The sequence below is a fragment of the Schistocerca gregaria genome, chromosome 11 (assembly GCF_023897955.1).
Source record: "Schistocerca gregaria isolate iqSchGreg1 chromosome 11, iqSchGreg1.2, whole genome shotgun sequence".
Classification (NCBI taxonomy): domain Eukaryota; kingdom Metazoa; phylum Arthropoda; class Insecta; order Orthoptera; family Acrididae; genus Schistocerca; species Schistocerca gregaria.
In genome coordinates, this window is record NC_064930.1 from 37,406,804 (window position 1) to 37,429,808 (window position 23,005).

A 23,005-nucleotide genomic window follows, 5' to 3' on the forward strand; every position below is an offset into this window, starting at 1 on the left:
TGAGAACTACTACTGGTGTTCCAGGAATCGATCAAAGAGTAGACAGTTTGAGACATTACTCCCATGGAGAAAAGTCTTCATGGTGCCCGTTATATTCAATCCCGATGCAATTTCTGTCTTTCATCAAAACTCTGAACGTCCACAGATTACAGGAAGCCTCCAGATATGCTTTGAGAACTACTACTGGTGTCCGAGGAATCGATCAAAGAGTAGACAGTTTGAGACATTACTCCCATGGAGAAAAGTCTTCATGGTGCCCGTTATATTCTATCACGATGCAATTTCTGTCTTTCATCAAAACTCTGAACGTCCACAGATTACAGGAAGCCTCCAGATTTGCTTCGGGAACTACTACTGGTGTTCCAAAAATCGATCAAAGAGTAGACAGTTTGAGACATTACTCTAATGGAGAAAAGTCCGCATGGTGCCCGTTATATTCAATCCCGATGCAATTTCTGTCCTTCATCAAAACTCTGAACGTCCACAGATTACAGGAAGCCTCCAGATGTGCTTCAAAAATTACTACTTGTGTTCCAGGAATCGTTCAAAGCGTAGACAGTTTGAGACATTACTCCCATGGAGTTAAGTCTTCATGGTGCCCGTTATATTCAACCCCGATGCAATTTCTGTCTTTCATCAAAACTCTGAACGTCCACAGTTTACAGGAAGCCTCCAGATATGCTTTGGGAACTACTACTGCTGTCCCAGGAATCGATAGAAAGCGTAGACAGTTTGAGACATTACTCCCTTGTAGAAAAGTCTTCATGGTGCCCGTTATATTCAACCCCGATGCAATTTCTGTCTTTCATCATAACTCTGAACGTCCACAGATTACAGGAAGCCTCCAGATATGCTTTCAGAACTACTACTGGTGTTCCAGGAATCGATCAAAGAGTAGACAGTTTGAGACATTACTCCCATGGAGAAAGGTCCTCATGGTGCCCGTTATATTCAACCCCGATGCAATTTCTGTCTTTCATCAAAACTCTGAACGTCCACAGATTACAGGAAGCCTCCAGATATGCTTTGGGAACTACTACTGGTGTTCCAGGAATCGATCAAAGGATAGACAGTTTGAGACATTTCCCCCATTGAGAAAAGTCTTCATGGTGCCCGTCATATTCAACCCCGATGCAATTTCTGTCTTTCATCAAAACTCTGAACGTCCTCAGATTACAGGAAGCCTCCAGATGTGCTTTGGGAACTACTACTGGTGTTCCAGGAATCGATCAAAGCGTAGACAGTTTGAGACATTACTCCCATGGCGAAAAGTCCGCATGGTGCCCGTTATAATCAATCCCGATGCAATTTCTGTCTTTCATCAAAACTCTGAACGTCCACAGATTACAGGAAGCCTCCAGATATGCTTTAGGAACTACTACTGGTGTCCCAGGAATCGATCAAACAGTAGACAGTTTGAGACATTACTCCCATGGAGAAAAGTCCGCATGGTGCCCGTTATATTCAATCCCGATGCAATTTCTGTCTTTCATCAATACTCTGAACGTCCACAGATTACAGGAAGCCTCCAGATGTGCTTTGGGAACTACTACTGGTGTCCCAGGAACCGATCAAAGAGTAGACAGTTTGAGACATTACTCCCATGGAGAAAAGTCTTCATGGTGCCCGTTATATTCAACCCCGATGCAATTTCTGTCTTTCATACAAACTCTGAACGTCCACAGATTACAGGAAGCCTCCAGATATGCTTTGAGAACTACTACTGGTGTTCCAGGAATCGATCAAAGAGTAGACAGTTTGAGACATTACTCCCATGGAGAAAAGTCTTCATGGTGCCCATTATATTCAACCCCGATGCAATTTCTGTCTTTCATCAAAACTCTGAACGTCCACAGATTACAGGAAGCCTCCAGATGTGCTTTGGGAACTACTACTGGTGTTCCAGGAATCGATCAAAGAGTAGACAATTTGAGACATTACTCCCATGGAGAAAAGTCTTCATGGTGCCCGTTATATTCAACCCCGATGCAATTTCTGTCTTTCATACAAACTCTGAACGTCCACAGATTACAGGAAACCTCCAGATATGCTTTGGGAACTACTACTGGTGTCCCAGGAATCGATCAAAGAGAAGACAGTTTGAGACATTACTCCCATGGAGAAAAGTCTTCATGGTGCCCGTTATATTCAACCCCGATGCAATATCTGTCTTTCATCATAACTCTGAACGTCCACAGATTACAGGAAGCCTCCAGATATGCTTTGAGAACTACTACTGGTGTTCCAGGAATCGATCAAAGAGTAGACAGTTTGAGACATTACTCCCATGGAGAAACGTCTTCATGGCGCCCGTTATATTCAACCCCGATGCAATTTCTGTCTTCCATACAAACTCTGAACGTCCACAGATTACAGGAAGCCTCCAGATATGCTTTGAGAACTACTACTGGTGTTCCAGGAATCGATCAAAGAGTAGACAGTTTGAGACATTACTCCCATGGAGAAAAGTCTTCATGGTGCCCGTTATATTCAATCCCGATGCAATTTCTGTCTTTCATCAAAACTCTGAACGTCCACAGATTACAGGAAGCCTCCAGATATGCTTTGGGAACTACTACTGGTTTCCCAGGAATCGATCAAAGAGTAGACAGTTTGAGACATTACTCCCATGGAGAAAAGTCTTCATGGTGCCCGTTATACTCATTCCCGATGCAATTTCTGTCTTTCATCAAAACTCTGAACGTCCACAGATTACAGGAAGCCTCCAGATGTGCTTCGTGAACTACTACTGGTGTTCCAAAAATCGATCAAAGAGTAGACAGTTTGAGACATTACTCTAATGGAGAAAAGGCCGCATGGTGCCCGTTATATTCAATCCCGATGCAGTTTCTGTCCTTCATCAAAACTCTGAACGTCCACAGATTACAGGAAGCCTCCAGATGTGCTTCGGAAACTACTACTGGTGTTCCAGTAATCGATCAAAGAGTAGACAGTTTGAGACATTACTCCCATGGAGAAAAGTCCGCATGGTGACCGTTATATTCAATCCCGATGCAATTTCTGTCTTTCATCAAAACTCTGAACGTCCACAGATTACAGGAAGCCTCCAGATATGCTTTGGGAACTACTACTGGTGTCCCAGGAATCGATCAAAGAGTAGACAGTTTGAGACATTACTCCCATGGAGAAAAGTCTTCATGGTGCCCGTTATATTCAGCCCCGATGCAATTTCTGTCTTTCATACAAACTCTGAACGTCCACAGATTACAGGAAGCTTCCAGATATGCTTTGAGAACTACTACTGGTGTCCCAGGAATCGATCAAAGAGTAGACAGTTTGAGACATTACTCCCATGGAGAAAAGTCTTCATGGTGCCCGTTATATTCAATCCCGATGCAATTTCTGTCCTTCATCAAAACTCTGAACGTCCACAGATTACAGGAAGCCTCCAGATATGCTTTGAGAACTACTACTGGTGTCCCAGGAATCGATCAAAGAGTAGACAGTTTGAGACATTACTCCCATGGAGAAAAGTCTTCATGGTGCCCGTTATATTCAACCCCGATGCAATTTCTGTCTTTCATACAAACTCTGAACGTCCACAGATTACAGGAAGCCTCCAGATATGCTTTGAGAACTACTACTGGTGTTCCAGGAATCGATCAAAGAGTAGACAGTTTGAGACATTACTCCCATGGAGAAAAGTCTTCATGGTGCCCGTTATATTCAATCCCGATGCAATTTCTGTCTTTCATCAAAACTCTGAACGTCCACAGATTACAGGAAGCCTCCAGATATGCTTTGAGAACTACTACTGGTGTCCCAGGAATCGATCAAAGAGTAGACAGTTTGAGACATTACTCCCATGGAGAAAAGTCCGCATGGTGCCCGTTATATTCAATCCCGATGATATTTCCGTCTTTCATCAAAACTCTGAACATCCACAGATTACAGGAAGCCTCCAGATGTGCTTCGGAAAGTACTACTGGTGTTCCAGGAATCGATCAAAGAGTAGACAGTTTGAGACATTACTCCCATGGAGAAAAGTCTTCATGGTGCCCGTTATATTCAACCCCGATGCAATTTCTGTCTTTCATCAAAACTCTGAACGTCCACAGATTACAGGAAGCCTCCAGATGTGCTTCGTGAACTACTACTGGTGTTCCAAAAATCGATCAAAGAGTAGACAGTTTGAGACACTACTCTAATGGAGAAAAGGCCGCATGGTGCCCGTTATATTCAATCCCGATGCAGTTTCTGTCCTTCATCAAAACTCTGAACGTCCACAGATTACAGGAAGCCTCCAGATGTGCTTCGGAAACTACTACTGGTGTCCCAGGAATCGATCAAAGTGTAGACAGTTTGAGACATTACTCCCATGGAGAAAAGTCTTCATGGTGCCCGTTATATTCATTCCCGATGCAATTTCTGTCTTTCATCAAAACTCTGAACGTCCACAGATTACAGGAAGCCTCCAGATGTGCTTCGTGAACTACTACTGGTGTTCCAAAAATCGATCAAAGAGTAGACAGTTTGAGACATTACTCTAATGGAGAAAAGGCCGCATGGTGCCCGTTATATTCAATCCCGATGCAGTTTCTGTCCTTCATCAAAACTCTGAACGTCCACAGATTACAGGAAGCTTCCAGATGTGCTTCGGAAACTACTACTGGTGTTCCAGGAATCGATCAAAGAGTAGACAGTTTGAGACATTACTCCCATGGAGAGAAGTCCGCATGGTGACCGTTATATTCAATCCCGATGCAATTTCAGTCTTTCATCAAAACTCTGAACGTCCACAGATTACAGGAAGCCTCCAGATATGCTTTGGGAACTACTACTGGTGTCCCAGGAATCGATCAAAGAGTAGACAGTTTGAGACATTACTCCCATGGAGAAAAGTCTTCATGGTGCCCGTTATACTCATTCCCGATGCAATTTCTGTCTTTCATCAAAACTCTGAACGTCCACAGATTACAGGAAGCCTCCAGATGTGCTTCGTGAACTACTACTGGTGTTCCATAAATCGATCAAAGAGTAGACAGTTTGAGACATTACTCTAATGGAGAAAAGGCCGCATGGTGCCCGTTATATTCAATCCCGATGCAGTTTCTGTCCTTCATCAAAACTCTGAACGTCCACAGATTACAGGAAGCCTCCAGATGTGCTTCGGAAACTACTACTGGTGTTCCAGGAATCGATCAAAGAGTAGACAGTTTGAGACATTACTCCCATGGAGAAAAGTCCGCATGGTGACCGTTATATTCAATCCCGATGCAATATCTGTCTTTCATCAAAACTCTGAACGTCCACAGATTACAGGAAGCCTCCAGATATGCTTTGGGAACTACTACTGGTGTCCCAGGAATCGATCAAAGAGTAGACAGTTTGAGACATTACTCCCATGGAGAATAGTCTTCATGGTGCCCGTTATATTCAACCCCGATGCAATTTCTGTCTTTCATACAAACTCTGAACGTCCACAGATTACAGGAAGCTTCCAGATATGCTTTGAGAACTACTACTGGTGTCCCAGGAATCGATCAAAGAGTAGACAGTTTGAGACATTACTCCCATGGAGAAAAGTCTTCATGGTGCCCGTTATATTCAATCCCGATGCAATTTCTGTCCTTCATCAAAACTCTGAACGTCCACAGATTACAGGAAGCCTCCAGATATGCTTTGAGAACTACTACTGGTGTCCCAGGAATCGATCAAAGAGTAGACAGTTTGAGACATTACTCCCATGGAGAAAAGTCTTCATGGTGCCCGTTATATTCAACCCCGATGCAATTTCTGTCTTTCATACAAACTCTGAACGTCCACAGATTACAGGAAGCCTCCAGATATGCTTTGAGAACTACTACTGGTGTTCCAGGAATCGATCAAAGAGTAGACAGTGTGAGACATTACTCCCATGGAGAAAAGTCTTCATGGTGCCCGTTATATTCAATCCCGATGCAATTTCTGTCTTTCATCAAAACTCTGAACGTCCACAGATTACAGGAAGCCTCCAGATATGCTTTGAGAACTACTACTGGTGTCCCAGGAATCGATCAAAGAGTAGACAGTTTGAGACATTACTCCCATGGAGAAAAGTCCGCATGGTGCCCGTTATATTCAATCCCGATGATATTTCTGTCTTTCATCAAAACTCTGAACATCCACAGATTACAGGAAGCCTCCAGATGTGCTTCGGAAAGTACTACTGGTGTTCCAGGAATCGATCAAAGAGTAGACAGTTTGAGACATTACTCCCATGGAGAAAAGTCTTCATGGTGCCCGTTATATTGAACCCCGATGCAATTTCTGTCTTTCATCAAAACTCTGAACGTCCACAGATTACAGGAAGCCTCCAGATGTGCTTCGTGAACTACTACTGGTGTTCCAAAAATCGATCAAAGAGTAGACAGTTTGAGACACTACTCTAATGGAGAAAAGGCCCCATGGTGCCCGTTATATTCAATCCCGATGCAGTTTCTGTCCTTCATCAAAACTCTGAACGTCCACAGATTACAGGAAGCCTCCAGATGTGCTTCGGAAACTACTACTGGTGTCCCAGGAATCGATCAAAGAGTAGACAGTTTGAGACATTACTCCCATGGAGAAAAGTCTTCATGGTGCCCGTTATATTCATTCCCGATGCAATTTCTGTCTTTCATCAAAACTCTGAACGTCCACAGATTACAGGAAGCCTCCAGATGTGCTTCGTGAACTACTACTGGTGTTCCAAAAATTGATCAAAGAGTAGACAGTTTGAGACATTACTCTAATGGAGAAAAGGCCGCATGGTGCCCGTTATATTCAATCCCGATGCAGTTTCTGTACTTCATCAAAACTCTGAACGTCCACAGATTACAGGAAGCCTCCAGATGTGCTTCGGAAACTACTACTAGTGTTCCAGGAATCGATCAAAGAGTAGACAGTTTGAGACATTACTCCCATGGAGAGAAGTCCGCATGGTGACCGTTATATTCAATCCCGATACAATTTCTGTCTTTCATCAAAACTCTGAACGTCCACAGATTACAGGAAGCCTCCAGATATGCTTTGGGAACTACTACTGGTGTCCCAGGAATCGATCAAAGAGTAGACAGTTTGAGACATTACTCCCATGGAGAAAAGTCTTCATGGTGCCCGTTATACTCATTCCCGATGCAATTTCTGTCTTTCATCAAAACTCTGAACGTCCACAGATTACAGGAAGCCTCCAGATGTGCTTCGTGAAGTACTTCTGGTGTTCCATAAATCGATCAAAGAGTAGACAGTTTGAGACATTACTCTAATGGAGAAAAGGCCGCATGGTGCCCGTTATATTCAATCCCGATGCAGTTTCTGTCCTTCATCAAAACTCTGAACGTCCACAGATTACAGGAAGCCTCCAGATGTGCTTCGGAAACTACTACTGGTGTTCCAGGAATCGATCAAAGAGTAGACAGTTTGAGACATTACTCCCATGGAGAAAAGTCCGCATGGTGACCGTTATATTCAATCCCGATGCAATATCTGTCTTTCATCAAAACTCTGAACGTCCACAGATTACAGGAAGCCTCCAGATATGCTTTGGGAACTACTACTGGTGTCCCAGGAATCGATCAAAGAGTAGACAGTTTGAGACATTACTCCCATGGAGAATAGTCTTCATGGTGCCCGTTATATTCAACCCCGATGCAATTTCTGTCTTTCATACAAACTCTGAACGTCCACAGATTACAGGAAGCTTCCAGATATGCTTTGAGAACTACTACTGGTGTCCCAGGAATCGATCAAAGAGTAGACAGTTTGAGACATTACTCCCATGGAGAAAAGTCTTCATGGTGCCCGTTATATTCAATCCCGATGCAATTTCTGTCCTTCATCAAAACTCTGAACGTCCACAGATTACAGGAAGCCTCCAGATATGCTTTGAGAACTACTACTGGTGTCCCAGGAATCGATCAAAGAGTAGACAGTTTGAGACATTACTCCCATGGAGAAAAGTCTTCATGGTGCCCGTTATATTCAACCCCGATGCAATTTCTGTCTTTCATACAAACTCTGAACGTCCACAGATTACAGGAAGCCTCCAGATATGCTTTGAGAACTACTACTGGTGTTCCAGGAATCGATCAAAGAGTAGACAGTGTGAGACATTACTCCCATGGAGAAAAGTCTTCATGGTGCCCGTTATATTCAATCCCGATGCAATTTCTGTCTTTCATCAAAACTCTGAACGTCCACAGATTACAGGAAGCCTCCAGATATGCTTTGAGAACTACTACTGGTGTCCCAGGAATCGATCAAAGAGTAGACAGTTTGAGACATTACTCCCATGGAGAAAAGTCCGCATGGTGCCCGTTATATTCAATCCCGATGATATTTCTGTCTTTCATCAAAACTCTGAACATCCACAGATTACAGGAAGCCTCCAGATGTGCTTCGGAAAGTACTACTGGTGTTCCAGGAATCGATCAAAGAGTAGACAGTTTGAGACATTACTCCCATGGAGAAAAGTCTTCATGGTGCCCGTTATATTGAACCCCGATGCAATTTCTGTCTTTCATCAAAACTCTGAACATCCACAGATTACAGGAAGCCTCCAGATGTGCTTCGTGAACTACTACTGGTGTTCCAAAAATCGATCAAAGAGTAGACAGTTTGAGACACTACTCTAATGGAGAAAAGGCCCCATGGTGCCCGTTATATTCAATCCCGATGCAGTTTCTGTCCTTCATCAAAACTCTGAACGTCCACAGATTACAGGAAGCCTCCAGATGTGGTTCGGAAACTACTACTGGTGTCCCAGGAATCGATCAAAGAGTAGACAGTTTGAGACATTACTCCCATGGAGAAAAGTCTTCATGGTGCCCGTTATATTCATTCCCGATGCAATTTCTGTCTTTCATCAAAACTCTGAACGTCCACAGATTACAGGAAGCCTCCAGATGTGCTTCGTGAACTACTACTGGTGTTCCAAAAATTGATCAAAGAGTAGACAGTTTGAGACATTACTCTAATGGAGAAAAGGCCGCATGGTGCCCGTTATATTCAATCCCGATGCAGTTTCTGTACTTCATCAAAACTCTGAACGTCCACAGATTACAGGAAGCCTCCAGATGTGCTTCGGAAACTACTACTGGTGTTCCAGGAATCGATCAAAGAGTAGACAGTTTGAGACATTACTCCCATGGAGAGAAGTCCGCATGGTGACCGTTATATTCAATCCCGATACAATTTCTGTCTTTCATCAAAACTCTGAACGTCCACAGATTACAGGAAGCCTCCAGATATGCTTTGGGAACTACTACTGGTGTCCCAGGAATCGATCAAAGAGTAGACAGTTTGAGACATTACTCCCATGGAGAAAAGTCTTCATGGTGCCCGTTATATTCAACCCCGATGCAATTTCTGTCTTTCATACAAACTCTGAACGTCCACAGATTACAGGAAGCTTCCAGATATGCTTTGAGAACTACTACTGGTGTCCCAGGAATCGATCAAAGAGTAGACAGTTTGAGACATTACTCCCATGGAGAAAAGTCTTCATGGTGCCCGTTATATTCAATCGCGATGCAATTTCTGTCTTTCATCAAAACTCTGAACGTCCACAGATTAGAGGAAGCCTCCAGATATGCTTTGAGAACTACTACTGGTGTCCCAGGAATCGATCAAAGAGTAGACAGTTTGAGACATTACTCCCATGGAGAAAAGTCTTCATGGTGCCCGTTATATTCAACCCCGATGCAATTTCTGTCTTTCATACAAACTCTGAACGTTCACAGATTACAGGAAGCCTCCAGATATGCTTTGAGAACTACTACTGGTGTTCCAGGAATCGATCAAAGAGTAGACAGTTTGAGACATTACTCCCATGGAGAAAAGTCTTCATGGTGCCCGTTATATTCAATCCCGATGCATTTTCTGTCTTTCATCAAAACTCTGAACGTCCACAGATTACAGGAAGCCTCCAGATATGCTTTGAGAACTACTACTGGTGTCCCAGGAATCGATCAAATAGTAGACAATTTGAGACATTACTCCCATGGAGAAAAGTCTTCATGGTGCCCGTTATATTCAACCCCGATGCAATTTCTGTCTTTCATCAAAACTCTGAACGTCCACAGATTACAGGAAGCCTCCAGATGTGCTTCGGAAACGACTACTTGTGTTCCAGGAATCGATCAAAGGGTAGACAGTTTGAGACCTTACTCCCATGGAGAAAAGTCTTCATGGTGCCCGTTAAGTTCAACCCCGATGCAATTTCTGTCTTTCATCAAAACTCTGAACGTCCACAGTTTACAGGAAGCCTCCAGATATGCTTTGGGAACTACTACTGCTGTCCCAGGAATCGATCGAAAGCGTAGACAGTTTGAGACATTACTCCCATGGAGAAAAGTCTTCATGGTGCCCGTTATATTCAACCCCAATGCAATTTCTGTCTTTCATCATAACTCTGAACGTCCACAGATTACAGGAAGCCTCCAGATATGCTTTGAGAACTACTACTGGTGTTCCAGGAATCGATCAAAGAGTAGACAGTTTGAGACATTACTCTAATGGAGAAAAGTCTTCATGGTGCCCGTTATATTCAACCCCGATGCAATTTCTGTCTTTCATCAAAACTCTGAACGTCCACACATTACAGGAAGCCTCCAGATGTGCTTTGGGAACTACTACTGGTGTTCCAGGAATCGATCGAAGAGTAGACAGTTTCAGACATTACTCCCATGGAGAAAAGTCTTCATGGTGTCCGTTATATTCAACCCCGATGCAATTTCAGTCTTTCATCAAAACTCTGAACGTCCACAGATTACAGGTAGCCTCCAGGTATGCTTTGGGAACTACTACTGGTGTTCCAGGAATCGATCAAAGAGTAGACGGTTTGAGACATTACTCCCATGGAGAAAAGTCTTCATGGTGCCCGTTATATTCAACCCCGATGCAATTTCTGTCTTTCATACAAACTCTGAACGTCCACAGATTACAGGAAGCCTCCAGATATGCTTTGGGAACTACTACTGCTGTCCCAGGATTCGATAGAAAGCGTAGACTGTTTGAGACATTACTCCCATGGAGAAAAGTCTTCATGGTGCCCGTTATATTCAACCCCGAAGCAATTTCTGTCTTTCATCATAACTCTGAACGTCCACAGATTACAGGAAGCCTCCAGATATGCTTTGAGAACTACTACTGGTGTTCCAGGAATCGATCAAAGAGTAGACAGTTTGAGACATTACTCCCATGGAGAAAAGTCTTCATGGTGCCCGTTATATTCAACCCCGATGCAATTTCTGTCTTTCATCAAAACTCTGAACGTCCACAGATTACAGGAAGCCTCCAGATGTGCTTTGGGAACTACTACTGGTGTTCCAGGAATCGATCAAAGAGTAGACAGTTTGAGACATTACTCCCATGGAGAAAATTCTTCATGGTGCCCGTTATATTCAACCCCGATGCAATTTCTGTCTTTCATACAAACTCTGAACGTCCACAGATTACAGGAAGCCTCCAGATATGCTTTGGGAACTACTACTGGTGTCCCAGGAATCGATCAAAGAGTAGACAGTTTGAGACATTACTCCCATGGAGAAACGTCTTCATGGCGCCCGTTATATTCAACCCCGATGCAATTTCTGTCTTTCATACAAACTCTAAACGTCCACAGATTACAGGAAGCCTCCAGATATGCTTTGAGAACTACTACTGGTGTTCCAGGAATCGATCAAAGAGTAGACAGTTTGAGACATTACTCCCATGGAGAAAAGTCTTCATGGTGCCCGTTATATTCAACCCCGATGCAATTTCTGTCTTTCATACAAACTCTGAACGTCCACAGATTACAGGAAGCCTCCAGATATGCTTTGAGAACTACTACTGGTGTTCCAGGAATCGATCTAAGAGTAGACAGTTTGAGACATTACTCCCATGGAGAAAAGTCTTCATGGTGCCCGTTATATTCAATCCCGATGCAATTTCTGTCTTTCATCAAAACTCTGAACGTCCACAGATTACAGGAAGCCTCCAGATGTGCTTCGGGAACTACTACTGGTGTTCCAAAAATCGATCAAAGCGTAGACAGTTTGAGACATTACTCTAATGGAGAAAAGGCCGCATGGTGCCCGTTATATTCAATCCCGATGCAATTTCTGTCCTTCATCAAAACTCTGAACGTCCACAGATTACAGGAAGCCTCCAGATGTGCTTCGGAAACTACTACTGGTGTTCCAGGAATCGATCAAAGAGTAGACAGTTTGAGACATTACTCCCATGGAGAAGAGTCCGCATGGTGCCCGTTATATTCAATCCCGATGCAATTTCTGTCTTTCATCAAAACTCTGAACGTCCACAGATTACAGGAAGCCTCCAGATATGCTTTGGGAAATACAACTGGTGTCCCAGGAATCGATCAAAGAGTAGACAGTTTGAGACATTACTCCCATGGAGAAAAGTCTTCATGGTGCCTGTTATATTCAACCCCAATGCAATTTCTGTCTTTCATCAAAACTCTGAACGTCCACAGATTACAGGAAGCCTCCAGATGTGCTTCGTGAACTACTACTGGTGCTCCAAAAATCGATCAAAGAGTAGACAGTTTGAGACATTACTCCCATGGAGAAAAGTCCGCATGGTGCCCGTTATATTCAATCCCGATGCAATTTCTGTCTTTCATCAAAACTCTGAACGTCCACAGATTACAGGAAGCCTCCAGATATGCTTTGGGAACTACTACTGGTGTCCCAGGAATCGATCAAAGAGTAGACAGTTTGAGACATTACTCCCATGGAGAGAAGTCTTCATGGTGCCCGTTATACTCATTCCCGATGCAATTTCTGTCTTTCATCAAAACTCTGAACGTCCACAGATTACAGGAAGCCTCCAGATGTGCTTCGTGAACTACTACTGGTGTTCCAAAAATCGATCAAAGAGTAGGCAGTTGAGACATTACTCTAATGGAGAAAAGGCCGCATGGTGCCCGTTATATTCAATCCCGATGCAGTTTCTGTCCTTCATCAAAACTCTGAACGTCCACAGATTACAGGAAGCCTCCAGATGTGCTTCGGAAACTACTACTGGTGTTCCAGGAAACGATCAAAGAGTAGACAGTTTGAGACATTACTCCCATGGAGAAAAGTCCGCATGGTGACCGTTATATTCAATCCCGATGCAATTTCTGTCTTTCATCAAAACTCTGAACGTCCACAGATTACAGGAAGCCTCCAGATATGCTTTGGGAACTACTACTGGTGTCCCAGGAATCGATCAAAGAGTAGACAGTTTGAGACATTACTCCCATGGAGAAAAGTCTTCATGGTGCCCGTTATATTCAACCCCGATGCAATTTCTGTCTTTCATACAAACTCTGAACGTCCACAGATTACAGGAAGCTTCCAGATATGCTTTGAGAACTACTACTGGTGTCCCAGGAATCAATCAAAGAGTAGACAGTTTGAGACATTACTCCCATGGAGAAAAGTCTTCATGGTGCCCGTTATATTCAATCCCGATGAAATTTCTGTCTTTCATCAAAACTCTGAACGTCCACAGATTACAGGAAGCCTCCAGATATGCTTTGATAACTACTACTGGTGTCCCAGGAATCGATCAAAGAGTAGACAGTTTGAGACATTACTCCCATGGAGAAAAGTCTTCATGGTGCCCGTTATATTCAACCCCGATGCAATTTCTGTCTTTCATACAAACTCTGAACGTCCACAGATTACAGGAAGCCTCCAGATATACTTTGAGAACTACTACTGGTGTTCCAGGAATCGATCAAAGAGTAGACAGTTTGAGACATTACTCCCATGGAGAAAAGTCTTCATGGTGCCCGTTATATTCAATCCCGATGCAATTTCTGTCTTTCATCAAAACTCTGAACGTCCACAGATTACAGGAAGCCTCCAGATATGCTTTGAGAACTACTACTGGTGTCCCAGGAATCGATCAAAGAGTAGACAGTTTGAGACACTACTCCCATGGAGAAAAGTCCGCATGGTGCCCGTTATATTCAATCCCGATGCAATTTCTGTCTTTCATCAAAACTCTGAACATCCACAGATTACAGGAAGCCTCCAGATGTGCTTCGGAAAGTACTACTGGTGTTCCAGGAATCGATCAAAGAGTAGACAGTTTGAGACATTACTCCCATGGAGAAAAGTCTTCATGGTGCCCCTTATATTCAACCCCGATGCAATTTCTGTCTTTCATCAAAACTCTGAACGTCCACAGATTACAGGAAGCCTCCAGATGTGCTTCGTGAATTACTACTGGTGTTCCAAAAATCGATCAAAGAGTAGACACTTTGAGACACTACTCTAATGGAGAAAAGGCCGCATGGTGCCCGTTATATTCAATCCCGATGCAGTTTCTGTCCTTCATCAAAACTCTGAACGTCCACAGATTACAGGAAGCCTCCAGATGTGCTTCGGAAACTACTACTGGTGTCCCAGGAATCGATCAAAGAGTAGACAGTTTGAGACATTACTCCCATGGAGAAAAGTCTTCATGGTGCCCGTTATATTCATTCCCGATGCAATTTCTGTCTTTCATCAAAACTCTGAACGTCCACAGATTACAGGAAGCCTCCAGATGTGCTTCGTGAACTACTACTGGTGTTCCAAAAATCGATCAAAGAGTAGACAGTTTGAGACATTACTCTAATGGAGAAAATGCGCATGGTGCCCGTTATATTCAATCCCGATGCAGTTTCTGTCCTTCATCAAAACTCTGAACGTCCACAGATTACAGGAAGCCTCCAGATGTGCTTCGGAAACTACTACTGGTGTTCCAGGAATCGATCAAAGAGTAGACAGTTTGAGACATTACTCCCATGGAGAGAAGTCCGCATGGTGACCGTTATATTCAATCCCGATGCAATTTCTGTCTTTCATCAAAACTCTGAACGTCCACAGATTACAGGAAGCCTCCAGATATGCTTTGGGAACTACTACTGGTGTCCCAGGAATCGATCAAAGAGTAGACAGTTTGAGACATTACTCCCATGGAGAAAAGTCTTCATGGTGCCCGTTATATTCAACCCCGATGCAATTTCTGTCTTTCATCAAAACTCTGAACGTCCACAGATTACAGGAAGCCTCCAGATATGCTTTGAGAACTACTACTGGTGTCCCAGGAATCGATCAAAGAGTAGACAGTTTGAGACATTACTCCCATGGAGAAAAGTCTTCATGGTGCCCCTTATATTCAACCCCGATGCAATTTCTGTCTTTCATACAAACTCTGAACGTTCACAGATTACAGGAAGCCTCCAGATATGCTTTGAGAACTACTACTGGTGTTCCAGGAATCGATCAAAGAGTAGACAGTTTGAGACATTACTCCCATGGAGAAAAGTCTTCATGGTGCCCGTTATATTCAATCCCGATGCATTTTCTGTCTTTCATCAAAACTCTGAACGTCCACAGATTACAGGAAGCCTCCAGATATGCTTTGAGAACTACTACTGGTGTCCCAGGAATCGATCAAAGAGTAGACAGTTTGAGACATTACTCCCATGGAGAAAAGTCTTCATGGTGCCCATTATATTCAATCCCGATGCAATTTCTGTCTTTCATCAAAACTCTGAACGTCCACAGATTACAGGAAGCCTCCAGATGTGCTTCGGAAACTACTACTTGTGTTCCAGGAATCGATCAAAGGGTAGACAGTTTGAGACCTTACTCCCATGGAGAAAAGTCTTCATGGTGCCCGTTATGTTCAACCCCGATGCAATTTCTGTCTTTCATCAAAACTCTGAACGTCCACAGTTTACAGGAAGCCTCCAGATATGCTTTGGGAACTACTACTGCTGTCCCAGGAATCGATAGAAAGCGTAGACAGTTTGAGACATTACTCCATGGAGAAAAGTCTTCGTGGTGCCCGTTATATTCAACCCCAATGCAATTTCTGTCTTTCATCATAACTCTGAACGTCCACAGATTACAGGAAGCCTCCAGATATGCTTTGGGAACTACTACTGGTGTCCCAGGAATCGATCAAAGAGTAGACAGTTTGAGACATTACTCCCATGGAGAAAAGTCTTCATGGTGCCCGTTATATTCAACCCCGATGCAATTTCTGTCTTTCATACAAACTCTGAACGTCCACAGATTACAGGAAGCTTCCAGATATGCTTTGAGAACTACTACTGGTGTCCCAGGAATCGATCAAAGAGTAGACAGTTTGAGACATTACTCCCATGGAGAAAAGTCTTCATGGTGCCCGTTATATTCAATCCCGATGCAATTTCTGTCTTTCATCAAAACTCTGAACGTCCACAGATTACAGGAAGCCTCCAGATGTGCTTCGGAAACTACTACTTGTGTTCCAGGAATCGATCAAAGGGTGGACAGTTTGAGACCTTACTCCCATGGAGAAAAGTCTTCATGGTGCCCGTTATGTTCAACCCCGATGCAATTTCTGTCTTTCATCAAAACTCTGAACGTCCACAGTTTACAGAAAGCCTCCAGATATGCTTTGGGAACTACTACTGCTGTCCCAGGAATCGATAGAAAGCGTAGACAGTTTGAGACATTACTCCCATGGAGAAAAGTCTTCATGGTGCCCGTTATATTCAACCCCAATGCAATTTCTGTCTTTCATCATAACTCTGAACGTCCACAGATTACAGGAAGCCTCCAGATATGCTTTGAGAACTACTACTGGTGTTCCAGGAATCGATCAAAGAGTAGACAGTTTGAGACATTACTCCCATGGAGAAAAGTCTTCATGGTGCCCGTTATATTCAACCCCGATGCAATTTCTGTCTTTCATCAAAACTCTGAACGTCCACAGATTACAGGAAGCCTCCAGATGTGCTTTGGGAACTACTACTGGTGTTCCAGGAATCGATCGAAGAGTAGACAGTTTCAGACATTACTCCCATGGAGAAAAGTCTTCATGGTGTCCGTTATATTCAACCCCGATGCAATTTCTGTCTTTCATACAAACTCTGAACGTCCACACATTACAGGAAGCCTCCAGATATGCTTTGGGAACTACTACTGCTGTCCCAGGATTCGATAGAAAGCGAAGACAGTTTGAGACATTACTCCCATGGAGAAAAGTCTTCATGGTGCCCGTTATATTCAACCCCGATGCAATTTCTGTCTTTCATCATAACTCTGAACGTCCACAGATTACAGGAAGCCTCCAGATATGCTTTGAGAACTACTACTGGTGTTCCAGGAATCGATCAAAGAGTAGACAGTTTGAGACATTACTCCCATGGAGAAAAGTCTTCATGGTGCCCGTTATATTCAACCCCGATGCAATTTCTGTCTTTCATCAAAACTCTGAACGTCCACAGATTACAGGAAGCCTCCAGATGTGCTTTGGGAACTACTACTGGTGTTCCAGGAATCGATCAAAGAGTAGACAGTTTGAGACATTACTCCCATGGAGAAAATTCTTCATGGTGCCCGTTATATTCAACCCCGATGCAATTTCTGTCTTTCATACAAACTCTGAACGTCCACAGATTACAGGAAGCCTCCAGATATGCTTTGGGAACTACTACTGGTGTCCCAGGAATCGATCAAAGAGTAGACAGTTTGAGACATTACTCCCATGGAGAAACGTCTTCATGGCGCCCGTTATATTCAACCCCGATGCAATTTCTGTCTTTCATACAAACTCTGAACGTCCACAGATTACAGGAAGCCTCCAGATATGCTTTGAGAACTACTACTGGTGTTCCAGGAATCGATCAAAGAGTAGACAGTTTGAGACATTACTCCCATGGAGAAAAGTCTTCATGGTGCCCGTTATATTCAATCCCGATGCAATTTCTGTCTTTCATCAAAACTCTGACGTCCACAGATTACAGGAAGCCTCCAGATGTGCTTCGGGAACTACTACTGGTGTTCCAAAAATCGATCAAAGAGTAGACAGTTTGAGACATTACTCTAATGGAGAAAAGGCCGCATGGTGCCCGTTATATTCAATCCCGATGCAATTTCTGTCTTTCATCAAAACTCTGAACGTCCACAGATTACAGGAAGCCTCCAGATGTGCTTCGGAAACTACTACTGGTGTTCCAGGAATCGATCAAAGAGTAGACAGTTTAAGACATTACTCCCATGGAGAAGAGTCCGCATGGTGCCCGTTATATTCAATCCCGATGCAATTTCTGTCTTTCATCAAAACTCTGAACGTCCACAGATTACAGAAAGCCTCCAGATATGCTTTGGGAACTACTACTGGTGTCCCAGGAATCGATCAAAGAGTAGACAGTTTGAGACATTACTCCCATGGAGAAAAGTCTTCATGGTGCCCGTTATATTCAACCCCGATGCAATTTCTGTCTTTCATCAAAACTCTGAACGTCCACAGATTACAGGAAGCCTCCAGATGTGCTTCGTGAACTACTACTGGTGTTCCAAAAATCGATCAAAGAGTAGACAGTTTGAGACATTACTCTAATGGAGAAAAGGCCGCATGGTGCCCGTTATATTCAATCCCGATGCAATTTCTGTCCTTCATCAAAACTCTGAACGTCCACAGATTACAGTAAGCCTCCAGATGTGCTTCGGAAACTACTACTGGTGTTCCAGGAATCGATCAAAGAGTAGACAGTTTGAGACATTACTCCCATGGAGAAAAGTCCGCATGGTGCCCGTTATATTCAATCCCGATGCAATTTCTGTCTTTCATCAAAACTCTGAACGTCCACAGATTACAGGAAGCCTCCAGATATGCTTTGAGAACTACTACTGGTGTTCCAGGAATCGATCAAAGAGTAGACAGTTTGAGACATTACTCCCATGGAGAAAAGTCTTCATGGTGCCCGTTATATTCAACCCCGATGCAATTTCTGTCTTTCATCAAAACTCTGAACGTCCACAGATTACAGGAAGCCTCCGGATGTGCTTTGGGAACTACTACTGGTGTTCCAGGAATCGATCAAAGGGTAGACAGTTTGAGACATTTCTCCCATGGAGAAAAGTCCGCATGGTGATCGTTATATTCAATCCCGATGCAATTTCTGTCTTTCATCAAAACTCTGAACGTCCACAGATTACAGGAAGCCTCCAGATGTGCTTTGGGAACTACTACTGGTGTTCCAGGAATCGATCAAAGAGTAGACAGTTTGAGACATTACTCCCATGGAGAAAAGTCTTCATGGTGCCCGTTATATTCAACCCCGATGCAATTTCTGTCTTTCATCAAAACTCTGAACGTCCTCAGATTACAGGAAGCCTCCAGATGTGCTTTGGGAACTACTACTGGTGTTCCAGGAATCGATCAAAGAGTAGACAGTTTGAGACATTACTCTAATGGAGAAAAGGCCGCATGGTGCCCGTTATATTCAATCCCGATGCAATTTCTGTCCTTCATCAAAACTCTGAACGTCCACAGATTACAGGAAGCCTCCAGATGTGCTTCGGAAACTACTACTGGTGTTCCAGGAATCGATCAAAGAGTAGACAGTTTGAGACATTACTCCCATGGAGAAGAGTCCGCATGGTGCCCGTTATATTCAATCCCGATGCAATTTCTGTCTTTCATCAAAACTCTGAACGTCCACAGATTACAGGAAGCCTCCAGATATGCTTTGGGAACTACTACTGGTGTCCCAGGAATCGATCAAAGAGTAGACAGTTTGAGACATTACTCCCATGGAGAAAAGTCTTCATGGTGCCCCTTATATTCAACCCCGATGCAATTTCTGTCTTTCATCAAAACTCTGAACGTCCACAGATTACAGGAAGCCTCCAGATGTGCTTCGTGAACTACTACTGGTGTTCCAAAAATCGATCAAAGAGTAGACAGTTTGAGACATTACTCTAATGGAGAAAAGGCCGCATGGTGCCCGTTATATTCAATCCCGATGCAATTTCTGTCCTTCATCAAAACTCTGAACGTCCACAGATTACAGGAAGCCTCCAGATGTGCTTCGGAAACTACTACTGGTGTTCCAGGAATCGATCAAAGAGTAGACAGTTTGAGACATTACTCCCATGGAGAAAAGTCCGCATGGTGCCCGTTATATTCAATCCCGATGCAATTTCTGTCTTTCATCAAAACTCTGAACGTCCACAGATTACAGGAAGCCTCCAGATATGCTTTGGGAACTACTACTGGTGTCCCAGGAATCGATCAAAGAGTAGACAGTTTGAGACATTACTCCCATGGAGAAAAGTCTTCATGGTGCCCGTTATATTCATTCCCGATGCAATTTCTGTCTTTCATCAAAACTCTGAACGTCCACAGATTACAGGAAGCCTCCAGATGTGCTTCGTGAACTACTACTGGTGTTCCAAAAATCGATCAAAGAGTAGACAGTTTGAGACATTACTCTAATGGAGAAAAGGCCGCATGGTGCCCGTTATATTCAATCCCGATGCAGTTTCTGTCCTTCATCAAAACTCTGAACGTCCACAGATTACAGGAAGCCTCCAGATGTGCTTCGGAAACTACTACTTGTGTTCCAGGAATCGATCAAAGCGTAGACAGTTTGAGACATTACTCCCATGGAGAAAAGTCTTCATGGTGCCCGTTATATTCAACCCCGATGCAATTTCTGTCTTTCATCAAAACTCTGAACGTCCACAGTTTACAGGAAGCCTCCAGATATGCTTTGGGAACTACTACTGCTGTCCCAGGAATCGACAGAAAACGTAGACAGTTTGAGACATTACTCCCATGGAGAAAAGTCTTCATGGTGCCCGTTATATTCAACCCCGATGCAATTTCTGTCTTTCATCATAACTCTGAACGTCCACAGATTACAGGAAGCCTCCAGATATGCTTTGAGAACTACTACTGGTGTTCCAGGAATCGATCAAAGAGTAGACAGTTTGAGACATTACTCCCATGGAGAAAAGTCTTCATGGTGCCCGTTATATTCAACCCCGATGCAATTTCTGTCTTTCATCAAAACTCTGAACGTCCACAGATTACAGGAAGCCTCCGGATGTGCTTTGGGAACTACTACTGGTGTTCCAGGAATCGATCAAAGGGTAGACAGTTTGAGACATTTCTCCCATGGAGAAAAGTCCGCATGGTGATCGTTATATTCAATCCCGATGCAATTTCTGTCTTTCATCAAAACTCTGAACGTCCACAGATTACAGGAAGCCTCCAGATGTGCTTTGGGAACTACTACTGGTGTTCCAGGAATCGATCAAAGAGTAGACAGTTTGAGACATTACTCCCATGGAGAAAAGTCTTCATGGTGCCCGTTATATTCAACCCCGATGCAATTTCTGTCTTTCATCAAAACTCTGAACGTCCTCAGATTACAGGAAGCCTCCAGATGTGCTTTGGGAACTACTACTGGTGTTCCAGGAATCGATCAAAGAGTAGACAGTTTGAGACATTACTCTAATGGAGAAAAGGCCGCATGGTGCCCGTTATATTCAATCCCGATGCAATTTCTGTCCTTCATCAAAACTCTGAACGTCCACAGATTACAGGAAGCCTCCAGATGTGCTTCGGAAACTACTACTGGTGTTCCAGGAATCGATCAAAGAGTAGACAGTTTGAGACATTACTCCCATGGAGAAGAGTCCGCATGGTGCCCGTTATATTCAATCCCGATGCAATTTCTGTCTTTCATCAAAACTCTGAACGTCCACAGATTACAGGAAGCCTCCAGATATGCTTTGGGAACTACTACTGGTGTCCCAGGAATCGATCAAAGAGTAGACAGTTTGAGACATTACTCCCATGGAGAAAAGTCTTCATGGTGCCCGTTATATTCAACCCCGATGCAATTTCTGTCTTTCATCAAAACTCTGAACGTCCACAGATTACAGGAAGCCTCCAGATGTGCTTCGTGAACTACTACTGGTGTTCCAAAAATCGATCAAAGAGTAGACAGTTTGAGACATTACTCTAATGGAGAAAAGGCCGCATGGTGCCCGTTATATTCAATCCCAATGCAATTTCTGTCCTTCATCAAAACTCTGAACGTCCACAGATTACAGGAAGCCTCCAGATGTGCTTCGGAAACTACTACTGGTGATCCAGGAATCGATCAAAGAGTAGACAGTTTGAGACATTACTCCCATGGAGAAAAGTCCGCATGGTGCCCGTTATATTCAATCCCGATGCAATTTCTGTCTTTCATCAAAACTCTGAACGTCCACAGATTACAGGAAGCCTCCAGATATGCTTTGGGAACTACTACTGGTGTCCCAGGAATCGATCAAAGAGTAGACAGTTTGAGACATTACTCCCATGGAGAAAAGTCTTCATGGTGCCCGTTATATTCATTCCCGATGCAAGTTCTGTCTTTCATCAAAACTCTGAACGTCCACAGATTACAGGAAGCCTCCAGATGTGCTTCGTGAACTACTACTGGTGTTCCAAAAATCGATCAAAGAGTAGACAGTTTGAGACATTACTCTAATGGGGAAAAGGCCGCATGGTGCCCGTTATATTCATTCCCGATGCAATTTCTGTCTTTCATTAAAACTCTGAACGTCCACAGATTACAGGAAGCCTCCAGATATGCTTTGGGAACTACTACTGGTGTCCCAGGAATCGATCAAAGAGTAGACAGTTTGAGACATTACTCCCATGGAGAAAAGTCTTCATGGTGCCCGTTATATTCATTCCCGATGCAAGTTCTGTCTTTCATCAAAACTCTGAACGTCCACAGATTACAGGAAGCCTCCAGATGTGCTTCGTGAACTACTACTGGTGTTCCAAAAATCGATCAAAGAGTAGACAGTTTGAGACATTACTCTAATGGAGAAAAGGCCGCATGGTGCCCGTTATATTCAATCCCGATGCAATTTCTGTCCTTCATCAAAACTCTGAACGTCCACAGATTACAGGAAGCCTCCAGATGTGCTTCGGAAACTACTACTGGTGTTCCAGGAATCAATCAAAGAGTAGACAGTTTGAGACATTACTCCCATGGAGAGAAGTCCGCATGGTGACCGTTATATTCAATCCCGATGCAATTTCTGTCTTTCATCAAAACTCTGAACGTCCACAGATTACAGGAAGCCTCCAGATGTGCTTTGGGAACTACTACTGGTGTTCCAGGAATCGATCGAAGAGTAGACAGTTTCAGACATTACTCCCATGGAGAAAAGTCTTCATGGTGTCC